This window comes from Marmota marmota, unplaced genomic scaffold (assembly GCF_001458135.2).
Source record: "Marmota marmota marmota unplaced genomic scaffold, marMar, whole genome shotgun sequence".
In the NCBI taxonomy this organism is placed as follows: Eukaryota; Metazoa; Chordata; class Mammalia; order Rodentia; family Sciuridae; genus Marmota; species Marmota marmota.
In genome coordinates this window covers 38,019,336-38,031,388 of record NW_026000108.1, presented here as the reverse complement: position 1 = coordinate 38,031,388, position 12,053 = coordinate 38,019,336, and the positions used below count along the sequence as shown (strand labels likewise).

General features: G+C 38.3%; 1 protein-coding gene across 2 annotated transcripts in view; it reads left to right on the top strand.

Annotated features, from left to right (window-relative positions):
* Positions 1-8,079: 8,079 nt before the first annotated feature.
* Tec (tec protein tyrosine kinase) overlaps positions 8,080-12,053 on the top strand; it is a 109,657-nt gene continuing 105,683 nt past the window's right edge. Inside the window, exon 1 of one of the 2 annotated variants that reach the window (XM_048784435.1) lies at positions 8,080-8,201. The gene's annotated coding sequence lies outside the window, so the exon portion shown is untranslated. The remainder of the gene's footprint in view (positions 8,202-12,053) is intronic. The other variant, XM_015482083.2, reaches the window with a different exon arrangement.

Sequence of the window (12,053 nt, the reverse complement as noted above, 5' to 3'; positions counted from 1 at the left end):
GCAATTAGTAGTATGTACAGACCTATAGAAAGATTTTTTATTTTATTAAAAAAAATATGCCGCAACACTAGCAGTATCTATTTGCATTTGTTTTTATTATAGTTACTTAAAAACATTCTACAATTCAGACTTAATGTTAATGTTGGTTTTTCTTTATTAGGTTTAAGTTGATGTAGTTTTAATAATATTTTTCTATTTTTTGATGCTCTGTTTTCTAACCTATAGAACAGAACTAATGAGTGTGCCTGTATCAATTGTTTGTCATGAGGATTAAGTGGATTAAGTGCTTAGGCTTATACTTTACAACATTTATACAATAAATGTTGGCTATTTGCTGGGGATGGATATTGGCCAAATTCACACAGCATAACTCTCTGGAGACATGTCTAAGTTGTGTGTATCAATAGTTTTCTTCCTTTTATTGCTGAGTAATATTCTTTGGTATGCTATACCTAGTTTGGGTTTAACTATTCAGCCATTAAAGGACGGATTGGTTTTCCCTGGTTTTGGCTACCAGGAAGAAAGCTGCTGTAAGCATTTGTATATGGGTTTTTCATGTGAACATGTGGTTTCATTTCTCTGGAACAAATGCCTGAAGGTACAATTGCTGGGTAATTTGGTAATTGTATGGTTAGGTTTTAAGAAATTGCCTAGCTGGTTTTCTGAGTAGCTATACCATTTTCCATTTTCACTGGCAATACATGGGTGATCAAATTTCTTCACAATCTTTACCTGCATTTGTTGTTGTCACCAAGTTTAATTTTAGCCATTCTGATAGCTCTGCAGTGATAGTTCATTGTGGTTTTAATATGTACTTACCAAGCCTTCAGAGATGTTGAAGTTCTTCCCTTGTGCTACTTTGCTCACTGTGTATCCTTTTTGTGAAATGACTCTTCATGTCTTTTGCCTACTTTCTAAGTGTGTTATTTCTTTTAACTGCTGAATTTTGAGAGCTCTTTTTATAGTTGCTCATGATGCTGTTGAACTCAATATTTTTGCTAGTTTTCTGTCTATGTGTTCTATCAATGGTTCAAACAGTATATGTGTTTAGAGTTTGATTTTGACTTATCCATAGTGATTTTGCTAACTCTTAGTATATCTCTTTGTGTGTATATATATATTTTTTTCTTGGTACCACAAATTGAACTTAGGGGAACTCCACCACTGAGCCACATCCCCAGCCTTATTTTGTATTTTATTTAGAGACAGGGTCTCATTGAGTTGCTTAGTGCCTCACTTTTGCTGAGGCTGGCTTTGAACTCGAGATCCTCCTGCCTCAGACTCCCTAGCTGTGGGGATTACAGGCATGCACCACAGCACCTGGCTATCTTTGTGTATTTTTTTAGTGGTTACTTTCTCCATTATATTTATGTAACTTCATTTTTCCCCCCATTGAAAGGAAGCATAGAAATTTTAGCTCCCTTTATGTACCTCTATCCTCTCCCTTTTATTATTTTCCTAAAGATTTCATTTGCATACCTTTGAACCTCTCAGTGTTATAATTTTTGCATGAACTGTCCATTATAATTTAGAAAAAAAATAAGAGGAAGAAGAATGTTTACTTACCTGTATTTTGTTGCTCATTGTATTTTCTTCTTTCCTAGTAGTTCCAGATTCCTTCCTTTATTGATTCTTTTTTATTTAGAGAGCTTCCTTTTGCCATTTTTTAAAGGATAGATCAACTGATGATAAATGCTATCAATTTTCTTTTATCTGAGAAAACCTTGAGCTGTCCTTCCTTTTGAAAACTATTTTAGCTAGGTATAGGATTCTGAACTGGATGATAGTTATTTTATTCAGTACTCAAACAAATGCCATGCCCACTTCCTTCTCTAGGATTGCTGATGAAAAATCTGGTGTCATTTGAATTCTTTTCTACCCTATAGAAAAGGTGTACTTTTCTATGTTTATATATGAATATATGACCAACATAATTCCACATCATGTACAATCAGAAGAATGGGAAGATGTACTCCGTGTACGTATAATATGTCAGAATACATCCTACTGTCATGTGTAACTAAAAAGAGGGGAAAAAAAAGTGTCATGTTTCTCTTGCTACTTGTACAATTTTTCTTTTTTGGTCTTTAATGCTAAGAAGTGTAGCTATGATGTGTTTTATCATAAATTGATTTTTGTTTATCCTGAATGAAGTACACTCAACTTCATGGTGTATAGGTTTACATGTTTTTCAAATATAAAAAAATTTCAACCAATATTTCCTTGAGTACTTTTTCAGCCCTGTGGTCTTCCTCTTTGAAATTCTTATGATACAAATGGTAGATCTCTTGTTATAGTCCCATGAGATTATTTGTGAATCTTTTTTTCTGTCTCTGTTGTTCAGATTAGGTCATTTCTATTGCTTGGTCTTCTGGTTTACTGACTCTTTGCCTCTGTCTCATCCATTTTGCTGAAGCTCATCCATGGAGTTTTAAATTTTGATTCTTGTATTTTCATTTGGTTCTTCTTGATACTTTCTATTTCTTTACTGATACTTTCTATTTTAATTAATTAATTTTTTGCCAAGACAATTTTCTTCATTGATTTTAAGCTTGTTTGCAATTGCTCATTGAAGCAGTTTTATGATAGATAATTTAAAATTTTTGTCACATGATTTTGACATCCTGTCATCTTGGTGCTGTTTTCTATAGATTGTCTTTCTCATTCAGTTTGAGATCTTCCTGTTTCTTAGTATATTGAGTTCCCTGTCCCCAGCTGGCCTCCCCTGATGTGTTCCTGACTGGGAGGGGCACAAGTGTCCTGTTACTATTCCTTGCATGGCCTCCAGGGACACCATGTGGTGGGAGTGTGTGTGTCCTCAATAATTGTTTTTTTAGTGTTGATCAAATTTACTTTGAAATTTTATTCTGCCTTTAATTATGTATATAAAGTGCTACAAACGTAAATATTGCTTTGAAAATAAAGAATGCATAAATAGTTTTATATTTTTTGTGTATATTTAAATGAATTACAATGAAAATGTATTGTTTAAAAGGCTTCATACTTTACTAGTTTGAGAAACACTGACACGGATGACTACCTGGCTCAATGCCTGCATTATGAGTCCCTGGAAATATTCATACTTCCCTTCAGTTTCTCTCATCTACTTGCAAAGATAAAAGGGGCTGGGGTCCTGATACTACGGAATATCATGACTACCTGACATTGACTTCTTTCCCATAAGAGAGAGAAAGAAACTTATTGAATGTTCTGTTATTGCCTCTTGTTACCAATATTACAAACTTATTGGCTTAAAATAATATAAATGTTTTCTTTTACAGTTCTTTTTTTTAATTTTTTTTAATTTTTTTTTTAAAATTTTTTATTGTTGGCTGTTCAAAACATTACATAGTTCTTGATATATCATATTTCACACTTTGATTCAAGTGGGTTATGAGCTCCCATTTTTACCCCATATACAGATTGCAGAATCACATCAGTTACACATCCATTGATTTACATATTGCCATACTAGTGTCTGTTGTGTTCTGCTGCCTTTCCTATCCTCTACTATCCCCCCTCCCCTCCCCTCCCCTCCCCTCTTCTCTCTCTGCCCCCTCTACTGACATTCATTTGTCCCCCTTGTATTATTTTTCCCTTTCCCCTCACTTCCTCTTGTATGTACTTTTGTATAACTCTGAGGGTCTCCTTCCATTTCCATGCAATTTCCCTTCTCTCTCCCTTTCCCTCCCACCTCTCATCCCTGTTTAATGTTAATCTTCTTCTCATGCTCTTCGACCCTACTCTGTTCTTAGTTACTCTCCTTATATCAAAGAAGACATTTGGCATTTGTTTTTTAGGGATTGGCTAGCTTCACTTAGCATAATCTGCTCTAATGCCATCCATTTCCCTGTAAATTCTATGATTTTGTCATTTTTTAATGCAGAGTAATACTCCATTGTGTATAAATGCCACATTTTTTTTATCCATTCGTCTATTGAAGGGCATCTAGGTTGGTTCCACAGTCTTGCTATTGTGAATTGTGCTGCTATGAACATCGATGTAGCAGTGTCCCTGTAGCATGCTCTTTTTAGGTCTTTAGGGAATAGACCGAGAAGGGGAATAGCTGGGTCAAATGGTGGCTCCATTCCCAGCTTTCCAAGAAATCTCCATACTGCTTTCCAAATTGGCTGCACCAATTTGCAGTCCCACCAGCAATGTACAAGTGTACCCTTTTCCCCACATCCTCGCCAGCACTTGTTGTTGTTTGACTTCATAATGGCTGCCAATCTTACTGGAGTGAGATGGTATCTTAGGGTGGTTTTGATTTGCATTTCTCTGACTGCTAGAGATGGTGAGCATTTTTTCATGTACTTGTTGATTGATTGTATGTCCTCCTCTGAGAAGTGTCTGTTCAGGTCCTTGGCCCATTTGTTGATTGGGTTGTTTGTTCTCTTATTCTTTTACAGTTCTTAAGTCAGAAGTCCAAAAATAGTTTTGCTGAGCTAAAAATTCAGGTATCAAAGGATCTGGTTCCTTCTGGATTCTCTAGGGGCAAATATGTTGCCTTGTCTTTGCCATCTTCTAGAAGCTCTCTGCTTTCCTTACTTGTGGTCCCTTCCTTCATCTTCAAAGCTTTCTGTATCACATCTTCAAATTTCTCTCTTCCTGTCTTCTGTTTTTCTTATCTCCTTCTCTGACTCTGACCCTCCTTTCTCCTTCACTTAGCCAGATAGTCCAGAATAATCTCCCCATCTCAAGATTCTTATTTACTCACGTCTTTTGTCATGTAGGTTAATGTATTCACAGGTTCAGGGATTGAAGATGGCATCATTGGGAGGGACATTAATTTGCCTCACCACAAGGGGATGTTGTTACTTGCAGCTAAATTGAATTCTAAACCATTGACTTTCCACCAGAATGTGAGGCCCGGCATAGTAGAAGTTTTGTCTGCCTTGTTTGCCTGTTTTCTCAGCCTTTTGGTCATGCAGTGATGGCCATAGTTTCAAGACCACCATTAAGAAGGAGGTAGCTTCAGAAACATTTGAGGTTAGAGCATTCTGGGTAGAGAAAAGGAAATATAAGCCCAGGACAGAATAATCTTTTTCCCCCAGAATAATTTTTTAATTCATATTAGTAATACTGAATATTGCATTTTATTATGACTAAAAGTAATTTTAACTCAAACTTCATAAATTACAAAGTCATTGAGATATTGGAGTTCTTTGAAACACTATTTAGATTTTAATCTAGAATATAAATTGGCCCAAGACAGATGTGATTCTTGTCTTTATATTTCTCTTCTTCTAAGCATAATCTGATTTTATTTCTATGCCTTCTTCTCTGGCTCTGTATTTTAAAAAATTTCACTTACTACCAATCCAGCAGAAAAACATTATACAAGGAAATATTTTTAAATAACCCCACATGATCCAGGATTCAATGTTTATTTCCTCTGGCAGCTTTGCATGGCTAAGAGTGTGAAGTCGGAGGCTGGAGATGTAGCTCAGTGGAGAGCACTTGCCCAGTGTGCACAAGGCCCAGTATCTAGTGCACAAAGCAAGCAAGCTAACAAACAAAAAGCCAAGTGTAAATTTGGGAGCCATGCTGCTTTGTGTCCACATTCTGGTTTTCCACTTGATAGCTGTGTGACTTTGGGCAAATTATTTAAAGCTTTTCTGCCTCAGCTTCTTCATCCGTACAACAAAGATAACAACTGTATGCCTCTCACATTTGTGAGAATTTGATGAATTAATGCATTTAGAAAAGGGCCTAGTACGTAGGATTTCCCTCAAATAACTGTTAACTGTAATTCTTATTCTTTCAACCTTTCCCCACATAATCTTTATTTAGTAGTAATCACAGAGTACACAAAGCCTTGGGTTCTATTTTTTTCCATATAAACTTGTTCATAACTTTTTCTCCACATTTTTATTATATTAACACAGATAATATTTTTAATAGTAACCTGACATTCCATAGTATTGATATATTTTTCTTAAATATTTCCCTATTTGACGTTTAATTATTTTGTTATTATAAATGATGCTTTTATAAACACACTTTGAATATGATATCTTTTCTTTCCTTTGAGTTAATTATTTGGCAACCATTCCTGGGAATATGATTATTGACTTTATGTCCAACTTTTAAAACTTGCTCCTTCCTACTATGTAATTAGTTCCAAAGGAGCAACTACTTTTGGCATATGATAGAAAGAGACAGACATATCATACCATCACAATGAAGTCATTTTCATGTAGGAACAGACTCTCCATACAAAACTGATAAGGACTGTATTATTACCACATCATTCATTTATTCAACAAGAATTTATTAATTATCTGTGATGAGTTAAGTCTCATTTGGGAAAGTAGAAAGTTAAAAAAAAGAATTCAGAGACTTACAGAAAGGAGTACAAGAAGATCCAAATACAAATACTACTTTATTTACAAACTTGCCATGTTGATTTTGTATGTCTTCTTGTGCTCCATTCGGAATCTATGTGAAAGTTAAAAAGATGTATTTTCTTCTCTCAAAGAACTGAAACAATGTCAACCTGATATTGAGCATTTATACTTACAAAAGTCAAATAATTAAAGCTCTAAGTCTTCTCACTTATGTATCTGAGCATTTTTCTTGGGAGAAAATTAACTTTATTACTGTAATAACTATAACTAGCTCTCTCCACACGCACATCCCATTTTGATTTTTTGCATAGAATTTCAGAGGGTTCATGACCATCCATCCCTCAAAGAACATTGGTCCTGGGGGAAATTATGTTAATGGGTCAAAACAAGCATCTGAACAGGATAAGAGGCAAGAAAGAGTAGGGTAGGGAGGAGACAGTAGATTATATGAGAGAAATTTTACTATATTCATTTATAGTAAGTCATTATGTATACCCAAGATTTTGGATGGAGTGAGAGAGGATTTGGTATCAGAAAACCTCCGTTTGTCCCATCCCCCTTATCTTAATTAAATGACTTTAGGCAAGTCTTTAGAACCTCTCTGATGCTCACCTTTTTTTCCTGTTAAATGGAATCTTGTCGACTCCTTCTCAGGGTAATTATAATGATCAAAGGAGAAGTAATATAGGAAGGCACTGTTTCTAGTCCCAAACAAGCACAAGGTATGATAACTTTTAATGCACTTGCCCTCCCCTCCCTTTCATCTTCAGGTTGGCTGCCTGTGTTGTCCTGCAGGTCTTAGTTCTATTGTCACTTCCTCCTAGAAACCTCCAGGACCGCCTTGTCTTGTGAAGCTCCCCACCCCCAACCCCGTTCTGTCACCCACTTTTCCATCACCCTGCTGTATGTTGCCAGGACCCTTCTTACATATTTTACATATTTATTTTCTTTATCCCTACATGGAATAAAAGCTCCTTGAAGGGAGAGCTCTGTTTTGTATTCCACAAGCCTGCATCAGTTTATGGCACATGCTGGACACTCACATTTCAGTAAGTCTAGATTTGATGTTCAGCTTTTTACTTTACTAATTAAGATTAGTAAAAGCTTTTTAGTAAAGCTTTTTACTTTACTAATCTAGATTTGAAGTTCAGCTTTTTACTTTACTAGTTGTTTGGCATTAGACAAGTTGTTACTTCTCTATGCCTTATTTTCACCATATCTAAAATGGGGTCTCTGTTACTAGGAATTTCAGGTACAGTACCTAGAACAGCGCATTTTCTGCTCTTCATCGAGTGAAGTGTTAATTCATTAATTGTGCACGTGACCCTGTAAATATCAGTTTTGACAGTAAAAGGATTTATTCTTTTGGTATAACGCCTTGTATCACTCCGGGGCACCTCAACACCCGCTTGACCCGCCAACCTTTAGCGGAAGAGGAGTTGCGGTTCTTAGTTTCTACCAGGCTCCCAGTCACCCACAGGTGGCACTGCTCTGGGTAGTCCCCGTCGATCAGGGATGTAGGAGCCCTAACTGGGCGGTTCTCTTGGGTAGGGACGCCCAAGCCTAGGGAAGCCAACCGCTGCGTCCGAGAACATAAGGGTGTCCCCTGAAACTTGCGGGGTGGGGGCCCTGGACACGCTTGCGATCTATTCCGGTCTTTTGCCTTCAAATTGCCACAGGGCGGTGTCAAACGGTGGTTTTGAGCTCTAGCGACCGGGGCGGAGCGATCGGAGGCGGGGTGGGGCGGGGCGACCGGTGGGCCGGGGCGGAGGGCGCCCAGAAGCGGACTGGGCACAACCCAGCAGACCTCACACTCTCCGGGGCTAGGCGCAGCAGACGCGCTCCAGCCAGGTAAGGGCGACGCGGGCCGGGACTCCGGCGGGGAGGGTCTGGACTGGCATGCGCGCGGACAGAGGTGGCTTCCACATGTCCAAACTGACCATCGTGGAACCGGGAAGGATTTTCTACTTTTCGGGTTGTAGTGATCGCGGGCGTGCCACGCCAGGTGAGGGACCCGTCCTGTTCGCTGCTGGAAGAAAGGAGTGGTGCGCTTCCTGCGTGGCCGCGCCTTCCTGGGGGCTGCAGCCTGTACCCCGGGCTCCGGTGCTGACCTCTCTTGGGGAGGCATCCGCCCCCTTTTCTTTTGGATCTCAGGGCCCTAGCCGCCTGGCGTTGGGTTTACTTCCCAGCTGTGCGGCGGAGTTGGTTCCTCCTCTTTACTCCCGCGGCACTGCAGTCTTGATCGAAGTTGGCAGAATCCAGGAAGATGTTCCACTGTTGCATGTTCTCGTGCCTCACTCCATCAAGTTTTTTTTTTTTTTTTTTAAACGGGAAATTGTGTATGGATCTTGAAAATAGGGGCTTGGATTATAGATGTATTTGGAAAAATTAGGGCCTTGACGCGTGAGTGTGCATTTATTTCCTGGGATCCTAAATCTTCTTTTGACTTTATTATTATTTTTTTTCATGGACGAATAACAGACATATGGCGTTGTATCAGGTTCAGGAACAATCTCATCTCTTGTCATTCTTTGGAAACTGGAATATTTGATTAGAAGACTTGATCTCAGTTAGCTTGGAACCACAGAATCACAGAATGGCTGGTGGTTAAGTGGGCTTGAAAGCTATCTAAAATAGTTATATGCTTTGTGCATATGTCCTGTCTTTTTCCAGTGAGTGCTCATTTTCCTCTTAGGAAATTCTGAGTTTACTGCGTTCTGGTTGATTCTTTCCTATAGAGTTGGGGAGGAAAAAAAAAAAAAAACGAAGAACCAACAGCAGGTCTTCCAAATAACTTTTGGGATTTAACAAATTAGGTTACACAATGATAGCTCTTTGGTCCACAAGAATCATATGCAATTATGAAATTATGCATATAAAATTACCATGATTTATATGGGGAAAAGACAAGTATGGGTAATTTTCACATTAAATATTTGATTAATATTTTTAGCTTAGTTTTGTTTTCAGTGTTTACAAACGATATACTTTCCCTATACTCTAATTAATCTAATCAACTTACTACTCTTAACTAATACTTTACTCCTGCCAACGCAGGATGCATACTGTAGTGTGTTTATGTTAATGATCTTGATTCTTCCCATAAGGGTGTGTACATTCTGATTTGTGGAACTGTATAACACAAGTGTTGTAAACACATGCAAATCAATTCTAATTGACTATAACTTTGACTCACTTGGGTCCTTGATCTAGAATTTTCAAATCCTTCCAAATAGGAAAGAATCAGAATATTCATGTATGCTGTAGCATTTCAACCTGTTTACTTTATTCTGTAACAAGATGGTCTTGTTTTCTTAGTAGCTAGTTACTCAAGGGCAAGGGCTATGTTTTATGAAACCACGGTGAAGCTCAGAGAATGGCAAACTTTGCTCTCTGAGGATGACCCTTGGCAGGGAGGTTGAAGAAGTTGTGGGTAGTGACTGGCCCATATTTATACCTTGGGAAGAATTATTGGCCTGGTTGCTTTTCTCCAGGCATCCAGAGAGCTAGGAGCCTATGCTCTGGGTCTCTGATTATGCCTCTGCCTACAGGTTTCTCCTGGTTGACCAGGTTGGTGCCTCTCCTCCTGGCCCCTGTTCTTCTAGCTCCTTGACCTCTACTTCACCCCCGCCCAGATTCCTTGCTATTGTTCAGGATAGAGAGCATTGGTCCACAGCATCAACAGGAGTGATAATCCTGATCCTGGTGCTGGGTCCCCCATGAATGGCAAATGTCTGTTGATGAAACTGTCACTTGTTCAGCATCCTTCCTATGCTCTCTTCTTGTCTAGTCTGCATCAGGCAAAATAGAGTAACTGAAGTTGAACCCAGATCAGTAGTCCTGGGGGCTGGCTCTCTTAGTTGAATTAGCGTTGTAAATTGGGCATTCAGTTCTGTCAGAAAGAATTGAAATTGGCTCGTGGTCACTGACAAATTGTAAAATTATCTTGAGGCAATGCAATTATGCCATTAGAAGAGCTTTATTGAAAACTGCAACAACACCCAACCTAGGGGCGGGGGGCTTAGTATTTGCCCACACCTCTAAACCTGCTTTCCCTGGGCTTGTCTTTTTGTTTCTGCCCTGGCTCAACCAGTCCTTCCTTGGAACAGATTATGACTATTAATTTCCTCACTACGTGACTGCTCAGAGCTCAGATGACCACAGCTACTGTGGCATAGATGTAGAAAATTATATTTTCTTTTGTTTAGAAAAACAAGAAAGGAATTTTTCAAAACAGTCTGCTATTGGGAAAACAAAGAAAAAGCCAAACAAATGTAAATATGTGTGGGGCGAGGAAGCCAATGTTGTTTTACTTTGAATTTTAAGCATTTCATGTTGCTTTTCTAATGTTCCAGAAACAACCCTTAGAATTCTTTGGCACGTATTGCTTGTAGTTGATAGTTCTTGAGGTTTTCAACTTTAAGTATTATCTGTTGACTTCCCACTGTGGAGGACGATGAGTTGGCTCTCTTTTTCTGTCCACCCCCCAGCACAAGCACAGCTTCCCTATTTTTACTACCCTTGCAGTAGTTAAAGCAGAATATTGATTAATGGCCAGATCAATATTCATTAACTATGCTAAGCACATTTTTTTTCCTTTGAGTTAATAATTGCTTTATTTAACCGTTTTGTACTCATTAATTCAACTTACAACTCTTGGCCTGCTTTCTAAGTCTTGCCTCAAATCAGTCTTTTGTTAATCTCATTTTTTTCTAAGAAACCAATCCTGAGCCTCCTGGCTTGCTATAATCTGAACTTGTTGTCATTGCATATTTCTCCCCAAGGGCCTCCCTAAAGCAGCGTCCTGGGGATTCCCATCATCTCACTCCTGTGTTGATCTCCTGGTACCCACAGAACATGTCTTCCTCTATTTTGGTGGACTCCCCTGTTTTGGTAGCACATGTCCTGGGGTGCTTCCTGGAAAAGGGTGAATAGGATATCTATCTTTCTGAGACTGTTGAATGCCTGAAAATATCTATTTTCCACTGACAGTTTATAATTTGGCCGAGTGCAGAATTCTAGGATGGAATTTTGAAGGCTTTGTTCCATTGCTTTCTAGATTATGGTGTGGCTGTTGAGGAATTCAGAACTGTTCCAAACCCTCAATTAAAAAAAATTTTTTTTTAGTTGTTGATGGATCTTTATTTTATTTATTTGTTTGTATGTGCCCAGTGCCTTACATGTGCTAGGCAAGTGCTCTACCTCTGAACTACAGTCCCAACCCCTCAAGTTTTGTTTGCAGGCTGCATATAGGTTCCATACCTGCTGTGTCCTCTGTGGAATTTCATAAAATTTTCTCTACAATTCTTAAATTTCATGATTTTGTGCCTTTATGTGGGTCTGTTTTCACCCATTGGGTTGGGCTCTTTGAATCTGGAAACTTATATCTTTGGTTTGGGGAATTTTTTTGAGTGATCTTGTTGGTAATTTACTCCATTTTCTATGATGCTTCTTTAAGAAACTCTTACTGTTCGGATATTGGATATTTTGGATGAGGCCTCTAATTTTCTTACCTTTTCTTTCATAACATCTGTTTTTTTATTTCCAGATTCTATTCTTGGGGAGATTTTCTCAATTTTATTATCTAAACCCTTTCACCGAGATTTTTATGCTAATAATTTATTTAATATTTTCAATTAAAAGCTATTTTTTTGTTTTCTGAATATATATACACACACATATACTTGTGTGTGTGTGTGTGTG